Source organism: Aedes albopictus, chromosome 1 (assembly GCF_035046485.1).
Source record: "Aedes albopictus strain Foshan chromosome 1, AalbF5, whole genome shotgun sequence".
Lineage (NCBI taxonomy): Eukaryota > Metazoa > Arthropoda > Insecta > Diptera > Culicidae > Aedes > Aedes albopictus.
This window is the reverse complement of record NC_085136.1, coordinates 163,693,123-163,709,168: the sequence shown is the minus strand read 5'-3', so window position 1 is coordinate 163,709,168 and position 16,046 is coordinate 163,693,123. Positions and strand designations below refer to the sequence as shown.

The 16,046-nt window shown below is 43.9% G+C and overlaps 1 protein-coding gene across 9 annotated transcripts in view; it reads right to left on the bottom strand.

Annotated features, from left to right (window-relative positions):
- The window catches only part of LOC109431502 (nuclear factor of activated T-cells 5), a 138,489-nt gene that overhangs the window by 31,644 nt on the left and 90,799 nt on the right, over positions 1 to 16,046 (bottom strand). The gene's annotated exons all lie outside the window — the stretch shown is intronic.

Sequence of the window (16,046 nt, the reverse complement as noted above, 5' to 3'; positions counted from 1 at the left end):
GAAGAAGTTTATTACGCTGCAGTAATCCTGTTCAAATCGAATTTGTAAAACACTATTTTGTATTAAGACCTTTTCGTATGTCATGCTTGGTTTAGGCCCTTTTCGTATGTTATTCTGTATGTTTATAGAACGCGCGTCTTCCTACTCGCTCACTCACATGTCAATTGTGTAAACAATGAGTGAGAGCGCTGATCACCAGTCTGACGGTTTGACAGCTGGAACAGGTAGCACCGATATGATAGTAGGCGACGGTAAGCACCAACCACGAAAGCTCCTGAAAGTTCTGGATGCACGCTAACTGGAAGATACCCGAAAGTTCGAGAACTACCCAAAGTGGGTATAAATAGCGCAGTGCAACCAGACCGGAGTCAGTTTCATTTCAACCGCGAATATAATCGTACCAAAGTGTAAGAAAAGAAAAAAAGTGGAATAAAGAGAAAGTATCGAAGTGTAAAGTGAAGTAGTGTTTCTATTCCAAGTCCAAGTGTCAAGACCAAGTGAAGTGTTCAAGTGCTCTCCAGTAAGGAAATCGTCTCACACGTTCAAGAAGTATTTCCAACCCAACGGTTTCCTTACACCCAAGTTCCAAATCATACAGTCCACTGCCAAGAAGTTTATCCAAGTCCACCAAGTCTAAGAAGTTTATCCCATTCCAACGATTTCCCTTCTCCGATTCCACCAGCCAGTGTGGAACATAAATTGGTCCTTCGAGCCCGGATATCGACCAATCGATTCCAGTTCCTGAAGTTTCAACGTTCCTGTTTTCGAATCAAGTGAAACACTACAGTTCCAGTTTCAGTGAAGTGCAAGTTTCAAAATGCCACCAGTGCAGTATTCTCCGATCAAGCCTGTCAATAAGAACAATCCCGTGGTCAATCCTGAGATGAATCCTAATCCAGGAACCGTCTCGGATCCAGCAGGAGTGACAAACCCAGCAGTTGTGCCAAATTCAACAAAAGTCCCGAATCCGGTGGAAGCGATGAATCCTGTAGTGCCTGTAGTTCCAGATCCTCCTTCGAATGCAGGCCAATCAAGCAGTGGATCATCCTTCCATGGATTTCATTGGCAGGAACAAGTAGACCGTGGTACCATGACTAAGCTGAACGGACTTTTCCGCCAACGAAGCCAGGTCGAGCAGAAGGTGGTTCGCATCCAGTTCACCTTGCGAGACCAAAGGCACCTGAGTCTGGCTCAGCTCAACGTCATTACCGGCAAACTTGCAGCAGCCTACGAAGAATTTAGCAGGTTCCACAGCGAGATCATGGCCCTGATTCCCGACGACGCAGAGGACGAACAAGAAGAGATCTACACTGCTTTCGAGGATCGTCACGATGCTGCATCCACCGTAGTCCAGGAGATAATCATAGCTCTCAACCGCAACACTCATCCAGCCGTCGCCACACCGCACGTAGTGGTCCAGCAGCAACCCCTGAAAGTTCCGATTCCCACATTCGACGGGACTTACTCCAGCTGGCCTAAGTTCAAGGCAATTTTCCAAGACCTAATGGAAAATTCTGCCGATTCCGACGCAATAAAACTATATCATCTGGACAAGGCCTTAGTTGGAGCTGCTGCTGGTTCCCTCGACGCCAAAATCATAAACGAGGGCAACTACGAGCAGGCTTGGAGAGTGTTAAGCGACCGCTATGAAAATCAGCGCCTCATTGTCGAAAGTCACCTACGAGGCCTGCTCAACCTGAAGAAGATGTCTAGCGAATCATCCAAGGAGCTGCGCTGTTTGCTCGACGAGGCAACCGGACATGTGGAGAGCCTGCGATATCTCAAGCAAGAACTCACCGGCGTGTCTGAGCATCTAGTCGTGTTCCTCATAACCGCTGCTCTCGACAAGGCTACACGAAAGGCTTGGGAATCCACTGTAAAAAGCACCGAATTGCCGAAGTACACTCCAACTATCGCATTCCTGAAGTCTCGTTGCCAAGTCCTGGAGAACTTCGAGTTGTCACAGGTTCCAGCTTCGCCAGTTCTCAAACCGAAGCCCACGCAGCCGTCTCTCAAGCTGCCACTCCAGAAAAGCAACGCAGCCGTGTGTTCAATTCCAAGTGACACTTCCTGCGATTTTTGCTCCGATCACCATTTCAACTACCAGTGCTCGGCATTGAAGCAGTTGACCACAGCTCAAAGAGCAGAGAAGATTCGATCCATCGGTCTTTGTTTCAATTGCCTCCGTAAGGGCCACCAGTCGAAGCACTGCCCTTCAGCCAAAACATGCCAGAAATGCAGCAAGAAGCACCATACCTTGTTGCATGCTGATTCCAACCTAGAAAACACTCAGGACCTCCAAGCCAACGTTTCCGATCCGAAGTCAGTACAAGACATGAGTGCTTCTGCTCCCACCTCACCAACTCTGAAGACAGGTTCATCGGTGTCGACGATCTGTTCATGCAGTAAAGCAGCACAGGAAACCAAAACTGTTCTGTTGTCCACTGCTGTGGTCCACGCTATCGACAAGAATGACAATCCGTATCCATGCCGAGTATTGCTGGATAGTGGATCGCAGGTAAACTTCGTAACCGAAACCATGGCCAATCTCCTGAGATTACCAAAAACGAAAGCCGACGTCCCTATCACTGGAATCAATGCTCGTCAAAGCATCGCTCGTGAGAAGGTTTCAGTCTCATTCCGCTCCAGACTCACCGAGTTTCAAGCCACTATTGAATGCTTGGTGACCCCCAAGGTGACACCGTTCGTACCCTCTACACGGCTGGACGTCAGCGACTGGGATGTACCAGACACCATTCATCTTGCGGATCCAAGATTCCACATTCCCGACAAGATCGATCTACTCATCGGAGGAGAACTGTTCTTTGACATCCTCAAGCATCATCGCATCGATTTGGGCAACAACCTACCCACTCTTCGTGCTACTAGCCTCGGATGGATAGTGACGGGAACTATCACTGCTCCAGCAACACCTGAGTTGTCAGTTCGTCACTCAAACATTGCAATTGTAGAAAACGTCGAAGTGCTTGAGCATGTTCCGTCCATTTCCAGTAGTTTACCAACGAACAAAATCTACGAAGACCAGTCTGTGTCGACGCATTCTCAAAATTCAACAGATCGATTTGGCTTTCGACGTCCTTTCAAACGGACTGTGGATCAACTTGATAACCGGCGTGGTCCAGCACTGTCAGGATCCATCATGTTGGAGAACCGATTCAATCGCGATCCAAGTTTGCGGGACAGATGTTACAATCGTCCTCCTGAACGTGATTCCTGTGGGTGTCTTCTCCGCCTCGATGAAGCTTACGACTTACCACATCAAGCCACGAGCTGCATGCCCCATCATGCAGTTCTATCCTCAACGTGCTCCAGTTGCGATCGAGAATCCTTCGATACAGGTGTGAAGTCGCAGCCTGCTATACAACCGTTGGACGAAGTTTTGATGCTTGCCAACGAAGACGAAGAAGATTCCCCTTTCCAAGTTACGACCCAGCAAGACTTTGATGTCGATCAAACGTTTGTTGAAACGGAAATGGAGAAAAATCTCATCTTCCGCGATACACGATTGCGATCCGTGAATGCACACAGTGAATGCCAGGAACAAACATGGAATTCGGCTTCACACGAATCTTCACAGCGTACGTCGCCAGAGAAAAGAGAGAAACATCTGCCACTCTACGATGACATCGTGAAGAAAATGCTCAAGGTTCTCGCCAAGTATGAAGATCCCAAGGACAATCGTTTTCCTATCGCCAATACAAGAACCCAATTGTCAGCTTTTTCCCAAAAATCCACGGAACAGCCTGAGTACTCTGAAGTTCAGCGCTCCTCTGTTCTACTCGAAGCCTTTCCTTCGGTTGTCAATGTGGTTCAGCCCTCCAGCAAACATTTTCGGAAAAATATGCCTAATAGTGATGAGCCACTAGACAATGAACAACAAAGGTGGATAGATCTCCAAAGCGTCGGATCTTCATTGAAGCTTGTCAAAGTACCCAGGAGTATTATGTATCCCAATTCGATAGTGTGCGAATTACAAGAACCAGATGACATCGCAGTTACCGCCTACGGATCAAGTTTCAATCTACTGGACACATGTGTACCTTCTGAGTTGCGCCTTCAAACCCTCAAGACGCCCAAGATTGATCATTGGGATGGATACCCATTTCAACGAAACAATTTCATAGCACCCAACTGCAAGAAGAAATCCCAACGACCAATCCCTTAGCAAAATGGAATACCTGTTGCTACCTCATCCGGCTAACGGAGAAATTCCGATCGATCGCTGTCATCGTCTACGAACACCGAAATGTTTTGAGACTACGACGCCTCAACCGGGGGGAGTATGTTCCGTACCGGAAGAAGTTTATTACGCTGCAGTAATCCTGTTCAAATCGAATTTGTAAAACACTATTTTGTATTAAGACCTTTTCGTATGTCATGCTTGGTTTAGGCCCTTTTCGTATGTTATTCTGTATGTTTATAGAACGCGCGTCTTCCTACTCGCTCACTCACATGTCAATTGTGTAAACAATGAGTGAGAGCGCTGATCACCAGTCTGACGGTTTGACAGCTGGAACAGGTAGCACCGATATGATAGTAGGCGACGGTAAGCACCAACCACGAAAGCTCCTGAAAGTTCTGGATGCACGCTAACTGGAAGATACCCGAAAGTTCGAGAACTACCCAAAGTGGGTATAAATAGCGCAGTGCAACCAGACCGGAGTCAGTTTCATTTCAACCGCGAATATAATCGTACCAAAGTGTAAGAAAAGAAAAAAAGTGGAATAAAGAGAAAGTATCGAAGTGTAAAGTGAAGTAGTGTTTCTATTCCAAGTCCAAGTGTCAAGACCAAGTGAAGTGTTCAAGTGCTCTCCAGTAAGGAAATCGTCTCACACGTTCAAGAAGTATTTCCAACCCAACGGTTTCCTTACATTCCAAGTTCGAACTATACAGTCCACTGCCAAGAAGGGAGTCGTCCACCAAGTCTAAGAAGTTTATCCCATTCCAACGATTTCCCTTCTCCAATTCCACCAGCCAGTGTGGAACAGCGGGTCTGTCATGCGAAGCATCTCTTGAGGCTGTTTCCGAAGAGGGCGATCTAGCTGAAACTGAGTCTGGACAGATCTTGTTTGCGAAGTTGAATATCCACCGATTGAAGTATTCAAACATCTCATTACAAGATGATTGGTTTCGCATGTGGCTTGCCACTCTCCAAAGCGTTGCTATAGAAGTTTCTCGTTTTCTCAAGTTTCGCTTACCCTTGATAAGGCTCTGAGGTTATGATTTCTTTAAGGTACGACTGAGTGCAATCATCATCCGAGCCTTGTGCGGCTGGTCTTCTTTTCAACCTGTAACTTGGAACACTTTGTTTTTGTGATTCTAATGTGCATTTCTATGGAAGTTCTCAATTGCTATGGAGGTTGTAGTGGGCAACTACTCATCCGTAATGGTCGTCTCGGTCTTGGCGTATGATGCTGAAACCTTTAGTTTAGTTCGTCTTCAGAAGAAAGCTACGATTAGCTTGCGCTCTGTATATCCCAATCAGTATTGTGAATTGCAAAATAATTTGGTTCTACTCGGAAAAGAACCTGCCTCGGGCTGAAAATCCCTATAAACTATGACAGTTCCACAGTAGCACAGTGATCAATCATATCTTGAACCTCACTTGATAAATTATCCATCGAAAGATATGATCGAAGCAAGGAGCACACTAAGGCAAGCTCGGCAAACGCCGCAACGCCGTATGCTTATCAAATATTTATACTGAATCCCGGTAAAAAATGCAGTTTGTTAGTTGAACATCGGCAAAACATTTCCTGAACCTCAGAACAGCAACACGATTGATGAAATTTCGCTAAAAAACAAGTTTGATGAGTGTTCCGCGGTGCCAACCTCGGCAAAAAGCAAATAAAAAATGCCGAAATTCTGCGAAAAAATTGAGGGGAAAGTTCGCGATGAATATCACGAAACATTTAGATAATCAAATGAGCAAGACTTGGTTTTTGATGACCCCCTGGTTCCTCCCCCTTCCCCATTAGGATTTCTGGATTTCCGAAAACTCGTTTTGCGATTTGGCATGCTGTCCTCTTTCAAGATAGCGGCTCCGTTCTGGTTCACTGCCGTGTGAGCCTTTAGTTTCAAGTTATTTTTATAAGGTTTCTTGAAAAGAAAAAGAGGTTTTGTGCCTCTTTGAGAAAGATTTCGTTTTTGAAATGCCGAAATCACTCAAAGGGGTTGTGGTGGACGCAAGGGAAACGAGGCCAAAAGAACGCGGTTTACAGTTAAATATCTCAACTTTATTTTCTCTTCGAAATACACGTTTTTGTTTACTCTGACGCGGCACTGAACAAACTCCTCTCCTCTCGCTCGATGACGTTTCTCTTCTCTCGGGTGCGTCATAAATTACGTCCCATATGCGCCCCCCAGTTACGCCAGGAACCGGACGCGTAGCCCGGATCGCGTAACTACGGTTTGGGTATCTTCTCCAGGATATTCAGAAATGCCTTCGTCGCATGTGAACGCTGGTTTAAGTCTATCGATGGAAATCCTCTGCTTTTTGCTGGATATCAACACGTTGAAGTACTTATCGCTGCGATCTAACACTTTATACGGCCCTTCATATGGTTGCTGTAATGCCCGCTTAACCGTATCTACGCGGACAAACACGTGACTGCAAGTTTTTAGCGCCTTATGCACGAACACTGCTGGTTTCGAGTGATGGTTAGTACCAGGAGGGCGTAGTCTGTCGAAGGATTTGTGGAGATGTTGCACGAATTCCGCTTTATCGCCGACTTGCGTTGAGAGATCGAAAAACTCTCCAGGCAGACGCAACGGCTGACCGTATACCAAATCTGCTGCTGGACATTTGAGATCTTCTCGATATGCACTCCTAAGGCCCAGTAACACCAGCGGCAACTCCTCACTCCAACGTTTCACGTTCTTGCACATCAATGCTGCTTTCATTGTGCGATGAAAGCGTTCCACCATCCCGTTGGCCTGGGGGTGATACGCCGTCGTGTGAATATGGTGAGTACCCAGGATGTACGTCAGCTCACGGAACAAGTCAGATTCGAATTGACGACCCTGGTCGGACGTTATCAGAAGGCCGGCTCCAGAGGCACGTTATCCTCCTAAAAATGGCGATACAGTGTGGCGGTTCACCTTTGATAACTGGCAATCCAAGCAAGTTTTGACAAAGTGGTTGACGTTTTTGTTCATTTCAGGCCAAACGAATCTGTCCGAAATCAGCTTTCTCGTTGCACGTGTTCCAACGTGCGCCAATCCGTGAAAGTGCTTCAAGATTGATTCCCGATGTTTCTCTGGAACGAAAGGGCGAACTCGGTCACTCAATGATACGTCGCAAAACACAGGCAGTGTGACATGAGGAAATCGTATTGGTTGCATTTTCAGCGAACTTGATGTCATCAAACGCTCGAGTTCTGGGTCTCCAACTTGATCAGCGGCAATAGCATTGTAGTCAATAACTGCGACCGTCTCAACCCGAGATAGAGCATCTGCTACAGTATTGTCTACGCCACTGATGTGCCGTATATCCGTGGTGAACTGAGAAATGTAGCGTAAATACCTATCTTCATGCGGAAGTCTGCTGGAAGAATTGGTTCTCATGGCGTGGGTCAGTGGTTTATGGTCCGTTAAGATGCAAAATTGTCGACCCTCGAGAAAATAGCGAAAATGCTTCACCGCCATCTTCATAGCTGTGAGTTCGCGACCAAAAATAGAATAGTTCTTCTGGGCACTTGAAAATTTCTCTGAATAGAACCCAATCGGCTGCCATTTTGACTCCGAATATTGCTGAAGCACAGCACCAGCTGCATTGTTAGATGCGTCGATTAGTAATGACAGTGGCTTATTGGAATCCGGATAGTACAATAGTGCACAATCTGCTAGAGACCGCTTACACCGTTCAAACGTCAATTGAGAAGAATCATTCCATTCGAGTGAGCGAGTATCGTTTTTCTTATTACCAGGTATCAATTTTCGCAACTCAGATTGTAAGTCTACCGCCTTTGGAATGAATCTCTTGTAGACATTGATCAATGCTAGGAATCTGCGTAGATCCTTGACCGTCGAAGGCCGTGGGTAGTCAAGAACAGCCTGAACTCTAGATAGTAGAGGACGAATGCCTTCACTGTTCACCGAATACCCCAGGAAGTCAACTTCTGATTTAGCGAAATGGCTTTTGGAAACATTAATCACCAGGCCATATTTCTTCAATCGCTTGAACACAATTCGAACATGAACCAAGTGCTCTTCTAGTGTCTTCGAAGCGATGCCAATATCGTCGATAAACACTACTACAAAATCAAGATCGCCAAATATTTTGTTCATGAAACGCTGGAACGATTGGCTTGCGTTGCATAGCCCGAATTGCATGCGGGTAAACTCGTACAATCCAAACGGAGTGATTACAGCTGTTTTGGGGATGTCAGCTTCCTCCACTGGAATCTGATGGTAGGCTCGCACCAAATCCAAAGTTGTAAAAACATTCTTACCTTGAAAAGCCTGGAGCAAATCGTGTACGTGAGGTACCGGGTATCGGTCTGGCACGGTAACCTTATTCAGCTGGCGGTAATCCCCGACGAATCTCCACTGACCATCCTTTTTTGGGACACAATGGAGGGGGCTGGCCCAGCTGCTGCTGGAAGGTCTGCAGATGCCCAATTCCGACATCAAGGCAAATTCTTCTTTGGCTGCTTTGAGTTTATCCGGGTGCATTCTCCTCATTTTTGATGCTACGGGTGGTCCTTTCGTAATAATGTGATGCGTTCATCATGTTGGGTCTCGGCCTGGAGGGTCGATGGAAGCGTGATCTCACGAAATTCCGCAATTAGTTCATGGAACGGATGGTTGATGTCAACGGTAGTGATACTGTGGATGTCGGTAGTCATCACTTCACCAACAGCCTGCAATTTCGTTTTAGCTTCTACAAGACTCCTGTTCTTCAAATCGACCAATAATCCGAAGTGCGCTAAGAAGTCAGCGCCGATAATCGCATGACTGACATCCGACACTAGAAAACTCCATGTGAATCGACGCCTCAAGCCCAAATCAGTTGTGATGAATTTGCTGGAGTACGTCTTAATTTCCGACCCGTTGGCCGCGTGGAGAACGAAAGGCATCGGTGCAGATGTTTTGTCTTTCCTGGTGGCTGGTATTATCGACACATCGGAACCTGTGTCGACTAGGAAGCGAAGACCACTTGTTTTGTCGTGTAATTTGAGACGCCGGCTGGAAAAAGTACTACCCACCTTCGCCGACTCAGGTGAGCAGAAATCTAGTTTTTTGGTCCCTGATACTGACACGGCTGCTTGCACCGTTGAGCTTGCTGACCAAATGTCCGGTGGTACCAGCACATCTCGGTTGTTGATCTGGATGCTGATCGGCTGCGACGGCGGCCTGTGCTGTTGCTTCTGAGACGGCGGAACTCCGCACTAAGCACTTCCAACTGCTCTTTCATCTGCTCCATCTCATCGTTCGTTGCTGAGCTTCCGGGGGCAACCGTTGAAACGGCTGCGATGCTAGGAGATTCCGTCATTTTGTCAGCCATTTCCGCCAACTTGGAGAGTGTACCGTCACTGATTGTCAGAATCGGCCGGACGTGTGCTGGCATGCGCTGCAGGAATAACATTTTTAGAAGGTTGTCGTTTACGTTGAGTCCCGTGGCAAGCTCTTGCATCTTCGCCAAGAGATGCGTTGGGCGCATGTCGCCAAGATCAGTGGTACCAAGTAGGCGGTCTAGTCGAGCCTCCGGCGAGAGGGCGAATCGCGCGATCAGCCGATCCTTGAGTGACTTGTACTTATCTTGAGCGGGCGGGTTAGAAACCAAGTCAGCGATATGGCAGATCACCGACTGGTCCACTTTTGCCACGATGTGGTAAAACTTGGTATCATCCTTCGTAACGTTTGCCAGGATGAATTGCGCTTCGGCTTGCGCAAACCACATTTCGGGATCCGATTTCCAAAAATCGGGTAGCTTCACCGAAACCGACGCTGCAGTGCGAGCGTCCTGCTGCTGATCGTTGTTCGGCATACCGTAGTTGAGGTTAGGAAAATCAGAAACGATGTCGATGAAAAAACGACCGGAATTCCACTACCGTACTACGCGAATATTCCCGGATCACGTCGGGGTCACCAATGTGGTGGACGCAAGGGAAACGAGGCCAAAAGAACGCGGTTTACAGTTAAATATCTCAACTTTATTTTCTCTTCGAAATACACGTTTTTGTTTACTCTGACGCGGCACTGAACAAACTCCTCTCCTCTCGCTCGATGACGTTTCTCTTCTCCTGGGTGTTGTGTCTAGGTTGGGACATCTTCTGAATTAGAATTAGTTATTTTTATCAGTGTACTGAATTATATTTGTATTGTATTCTCTTGTGTATGCGAGATCAGAAGAAGCACTATCAGTGTAGTGCTGACCATCATCAAAATGTAAATGTATATGTAAATAGAAACTAATAAAAGCTGACAGAGAAGAGCATAGCTCATTCCTGGTCTGGATAGCAAACGTACTAGAAGTGGTTTGATCATTTACCCCAGAAAGAGCTCTCCCCGGTTAGCTGTATTATACATCTGTCGACGAAGGATAATTTGGAAGGCGTGCAATTCGTGAAAAACATTTGTGAAAACTCGTTAACAGTGAATCGCAGTTTAGTCACGTTTAGTAGTGATAGCAGACTTAGTGTTTTCGGCCGCAGCAGAACACGTACCATCGTCACTTGCCTCGTCATCGGTGTGTAAGGAACCGCTTTGGCAGCTGACAATACTGAAGGACGGTGGTTTCTAAGAAGTTGAGTTTTCATCCTACGTTTGGACAGGACCTAGTCTAACTGGGCTCGGTTGAATCTGGTTAAGCTTATCATTACCGGTGGTCACCCGGGCTGAGAGTAAGTATTGTGAAAGTGAAAAATATTCACTCAGTTATTGTTAGCTACATTGTGCTATTCAGTGTACAAAGAAGGTGTTGTTCGTTATTGTGATTCTATTGTGTTTGGCCGTGAATGATGATAAGCGGTGCATAATTAGTAGAACCATTTTGAAAAAAAAATAAAATACGATTGAACGCTGAAACAAAAACGAATAAGTTTTAAAGAACAATCTAAGCTTTTGTTAACGGTATTTCTGTATCATTTATTAGGTTTTTCGCTGATTGGCACTCGCATTCCCTGCTCAGTGGCAAGGGCTAGCCTGGACATCCGTATCACCCCTGGCGCATCTAGAAGGGAGATTGCCCGAGATTTACTGCTGTATCAATCGTTCCTCGTGATCCATACGCTGGCTGATTGGCTAGTGTGGTGAAGTAAAGCAGATATTCGGTAAGCTACCCATTTTGTTTGTACTACTTTGCTGAAAACCATAAATTGCGCATAAGGGGCTGTTCATAAACCACGTAGACCAAAATTTGCCCATCTCAGACCCCCCCTCCCCCCTCGTAGACTTTTGTCCATACAAAAATTTGAAAATTTGTAAGGAGCGTAGACTTTGTCCAGACCCCCCCTCCCCCCAAAAAGTCTACGTGGTTTATGAACGGCCCCTAACATGGCTGCTCTTACAACGATTATGGAGCCATATAGAAAAGGGACGTCGTTCACCGAGTGGGCTGAACGCTTAAATTCTGTTTTTCGTTTAAATAAAATTCAAGAAGGAGACAAAAAGGATTACTTCGCGACGTTGTGTGGGCCAGCCGTTTATAGTGAAGTTAGGCTTCTATTTCCCAATGATAGCTACGATGAAATTGATTTTGACGAGATGATAAAGAAATTGAAAAGTAGATTTGACAAATCTGAATCTGAGGTGATTCAGAGGTTTAACTTCAATCATCGTGTACAGCAACCAGATGAGACAATAGAAGATTTCGTTCTCTCAGTTAAGCTGCAGGCGGAGTTTTGTTTCTTTGAAAATTTCAAACAAAAAGCAATTCTTGACCGCATAATCGCTGGCGTTAGGGATAAAGCACTGCAACAGCGGTTGCTGAGCGAGGAAAATTTAACTTTGCAAAACGCTGAAAAACTTGTGGTTACTTGGGAAATTGCATCAAATAATGCAAAGAAAATGGGTCAAAATGATACTTATGGACAAATTTCCTCCCTTCGTCAGCGTGGTCCAGTGGGTTCAGCCTTTAAAAAGCTTGCATATACTTTCCATTTAGCAGCTGCTTCTAATCAAACTAATTCGAGGGGTCTGTGAAAAGTCGCCTAGGTTACCAGCACCAGCAAGGACAACGGACATATAATCGATCGAAACAATTAAGCTGGAACAAAGGACCATCGAAGCAAAGAGAATACAATGAGGATAGATTTTGTGAATTTTGTGGCGCCAAGGGTCATTTGAAAAGAAAGTGCTTCAAATTAAAAAATCTCAAAAGAGATTCTGTACAGTTTGTCGAAGAATGGAAGGTGGAGAATGGCGTCGAAAAGGATGGCGACACCAGCATTAGCGGACTTTTCAATCGACTTAGGGCGGATAGATCGGACAGTGAGGATGATGACATGGACGCAGGTGAATTGGAATGCATGATGGTATCCTCAATCAACAAAATTAACAATCCTTGCTTAGTTAACTTATTGGTAGATGGCAAAAATTTGAATATGGAGGTGGATTGTGGGTCTTCTGTGACTGTTATCGGTAAAAACCAATACTTCAGGAATTTTAACAAAGCTCTAAGCAAATGCAAAAAGCAATTGGTGGTAGTTAATGGCAATAAGTTGAATATTATGGGGGAAGCGAATGTTTCGGTGTGTTACAAAGGAAAAGTGGCGAATTTGCAACTACTAGTAATCAATTGTGAGAATGAATTCATCCCATTACTAGGTAGGACCTGGCTGGATGTATTTTTTACTAATTGGAGAGAATTTTTTACTGGTTCATTGACAGTAAATAATTTAATGGAACACCATGTTGCTTCAACTGTTGATGAGGTGAAGCAAAAATTTCCAAACGTCTTTGTGAAAGATTTTTCGTCCCCAATAATTGGATTTGAAGCTGAACTTGTACTAAAGACCGACACACCGATATTCAAAAAAGCTTACAGTGTGCCTTATCGTCTGCGTGACAAAGTAACTGACTATTTGAACCGCTTGGAAAGAGAGGAAGTGATTACTCCGATTAAAACTAGCGAATGGGCATCACCAGTTGTTATTGTAATGAAAAAGAACAATGATATAAGACTTGTTATTGATTGCAAGGTGTCTATTAACAAACTGATCATACCTAACTCGTATCCTCTACCAACAGTTCAAGATTTATTTGCTGGTTTAGCGGGGTGCAAAATATTTTGTTCCCTTGATTTGGAGGGAGCGTATACTCAGTTAGCCTTGACTGAAAGATCGAGCAAATTTGTTGTTATCAATACAATCAAAGGTTTGTACAGATACAACAGACTTCCACAGGGAGCTTCCTCCAGTGCTTCGATATTCCAGCAAGTCATGGATCAGGTGTTAGATGGTTTGGAATTTGTCTATTGTTATTTAGATGATGTTTTGATTGCAGGTGCTAATTTTGAAGAGTGTAGAAACAAACTTTTTTTGGTTTTGCAAAGATTAAAAGACGCAAATATCAAAGTTAATTGGGAGAAATGTAGATTTTTTGTTCCAAAGCTAGACTACCTTGGTCATGTTTTAAGCGAAAAAGGGCTTTCACCTTGTCCAGATAAAATTGAAACTATTCAGAAGGCAAAGGCCCCTAGAAACACAAGTGAGTTGAAGTCATTTTTAGGTCTGATCAATTACTATAATAAGTTTATTCCGCATTTGTCCTCCAAGTTGTATCATTTATACAATTTGTTAAGGAAAAATGTTCGGTATGAGTGGAGCAAAGATTGTGATGAAGCTTTTGAAATTAGCAAACACTTGTTGTTATCAACAAATTTTTTAGAATTTTATGACCCTAAGAAGCCGATTATTGTTGTGTCTGATGCGTCTAGTTATGGACTTGGTGGGGTTATTGCCCATGAAGTAGATGGCGTTGAAAAACCGATATGCTTTACGTCTTTTTCTTTGAATTCGGCTCAAAAATCTTACCCAATCCTGCATTTAGAGGCCCTGGCATTGGTGTGTACAATCAAAAAATTTCATAAATATCTTTATGGACAGCATTTTAAGGTTTTCACTGATCATAAGCCATTAGTGGGTATTTTTGGAAAAGAAGGGAAAAATTCTATATTTGTGACTCGTATTCAACGTTTTGTTATGGAATGTTCAATTTATGATTTTGACATTGCATACAGGCCTTCTGGTAAAATGGGAAATGCGGATTTCTGCTCCCGTTTTCCATTAGATCAGCCTATACCAAATGGTTATGATGTTGAATATATTAAAAATATTAACTTTTCCAATGAACTGCCCATAAATCACAATGAAATTGCAACTGAAACTAAAACAGATGAATATCTGCAGAGAATAATCTTTTATATGCAGCACGGTTGGCCTCAACGTGTTGAAAAACAGTTTGTTAATGTCTTTGCTAATCAATATGATTTAGAAATAATAGATGATTGTCTCTTATATCAGGAACGCGTGGTCATACCTAAGAAAATGCATAAACGCGTCCTTAAGTTACTTCACACTAATCATAACGGAATAGTTAAAATGAAACAGCTAGCGCGTCGTACGGTATACTGGTTCGGAATAAACACTGACATAGAACAATTTGTAGCCCTGTGTGAGATATGCAGTTCTATGATTGTTGCACCAAAACAAAAACTTACGTCTAAATGGACTCCTACTACTAAACCATTTAGTAGAATACATATAGATTTCTTTTTCTTTTCAAACCATACTTTCCTGTTAATAGTTGATAGCTTTTCTAAATGGATAGAAGTTGAATGGATGAAGAGGGGGACGGATTGCCCAAAAGTTGTTAAAGTATTAGTTGCGTTTTTTGCACGTTTTGGACTACCAGATTGCTTGGTATCGGACGGAGGTCCTCCTTTCAATTCTTATGCATTTGTAAAGTTTTTAGAAAGACAGGGCATTAGTGTGCTTAAAAGTCCACCGTATAACCCTGCCAGCAATGGACAAGCCGAAAGACTGGTGAGGACAGCTAAGGAAGTTTTGAAAAAATTCTTAATGGACCCGGAAGTCATGGAACTTGATTTGGAGGATCAAATTAATTTATTTCTGTTCAATTATAGAAATACATGTTTGACTGAGGATGGGGAGTTCCCATCTGAAAAAGTTTTTTCTTATAAGCCAAAGACTATTATTGATCTTCTTAATCCAAAGAAGCAATTCAAGAACAACATTTCTACTTCAATTGATTGCCCACATGATGAAACTGAGTCTAAGTCTACTGGAATTGATAAACCAGACTCACTAGACAATTTGATGGCTGGTGATACCGTATGGTATAAGAATCACAATCCACATAATCCAACGAGATGGCTAAAGGCGATATTTATAGCTCGAATTTCTCGATATGTTTTCCAGGTGGAAATTGGAAGCGTGCGAACAACAGCTCATCGCACACAACTACGGCAATACACTGAGCCGAATCCCTCTGACCGTCCTAGCGTGATGCTTCCAATATCGAATGACCGAAGCATGGCAAGCGCAGGTGGAATACCGACAACTGTTGGTCCAGACGAGCCTGCAGTAGGTCCGGGCGTGACATTAAGAACAAGACGGAAAAGGATATTGGAACAGTCGCCGCCAGTGGAGTTGAGGCGTTCGAAACGCCAAAGAGCAAACAAGACCGATTCAGATTTTGTTTATTACGATTAGTCTATGAAATTGAATTGCGTTGAACTTTATAAATGAATTAGCATTCTCTCGAGATTCAGAAAATAGAATAAGAACAAACTCTCTAAGGGTGAAGAAGTTGTTGTGTCTAGGTTGGGACATCTTCTGAATTAGAATTAGTTATTTTTATCAGTGTACTGAATTATATTTGTATTGTATTCTCTTGTGTATGCGAGATCAGAAAAAGCACTATCAGTGTAGTGCTGACCATCATCAAAATGTAAATGTATATGTAAATAGAAACTAATAAAAGCTGACAGAGAAGAGCATAGCTCATTCCTGGTCTGGATAGCAAACGTACTAGAAGTGGTTTGATCATTTACCCCA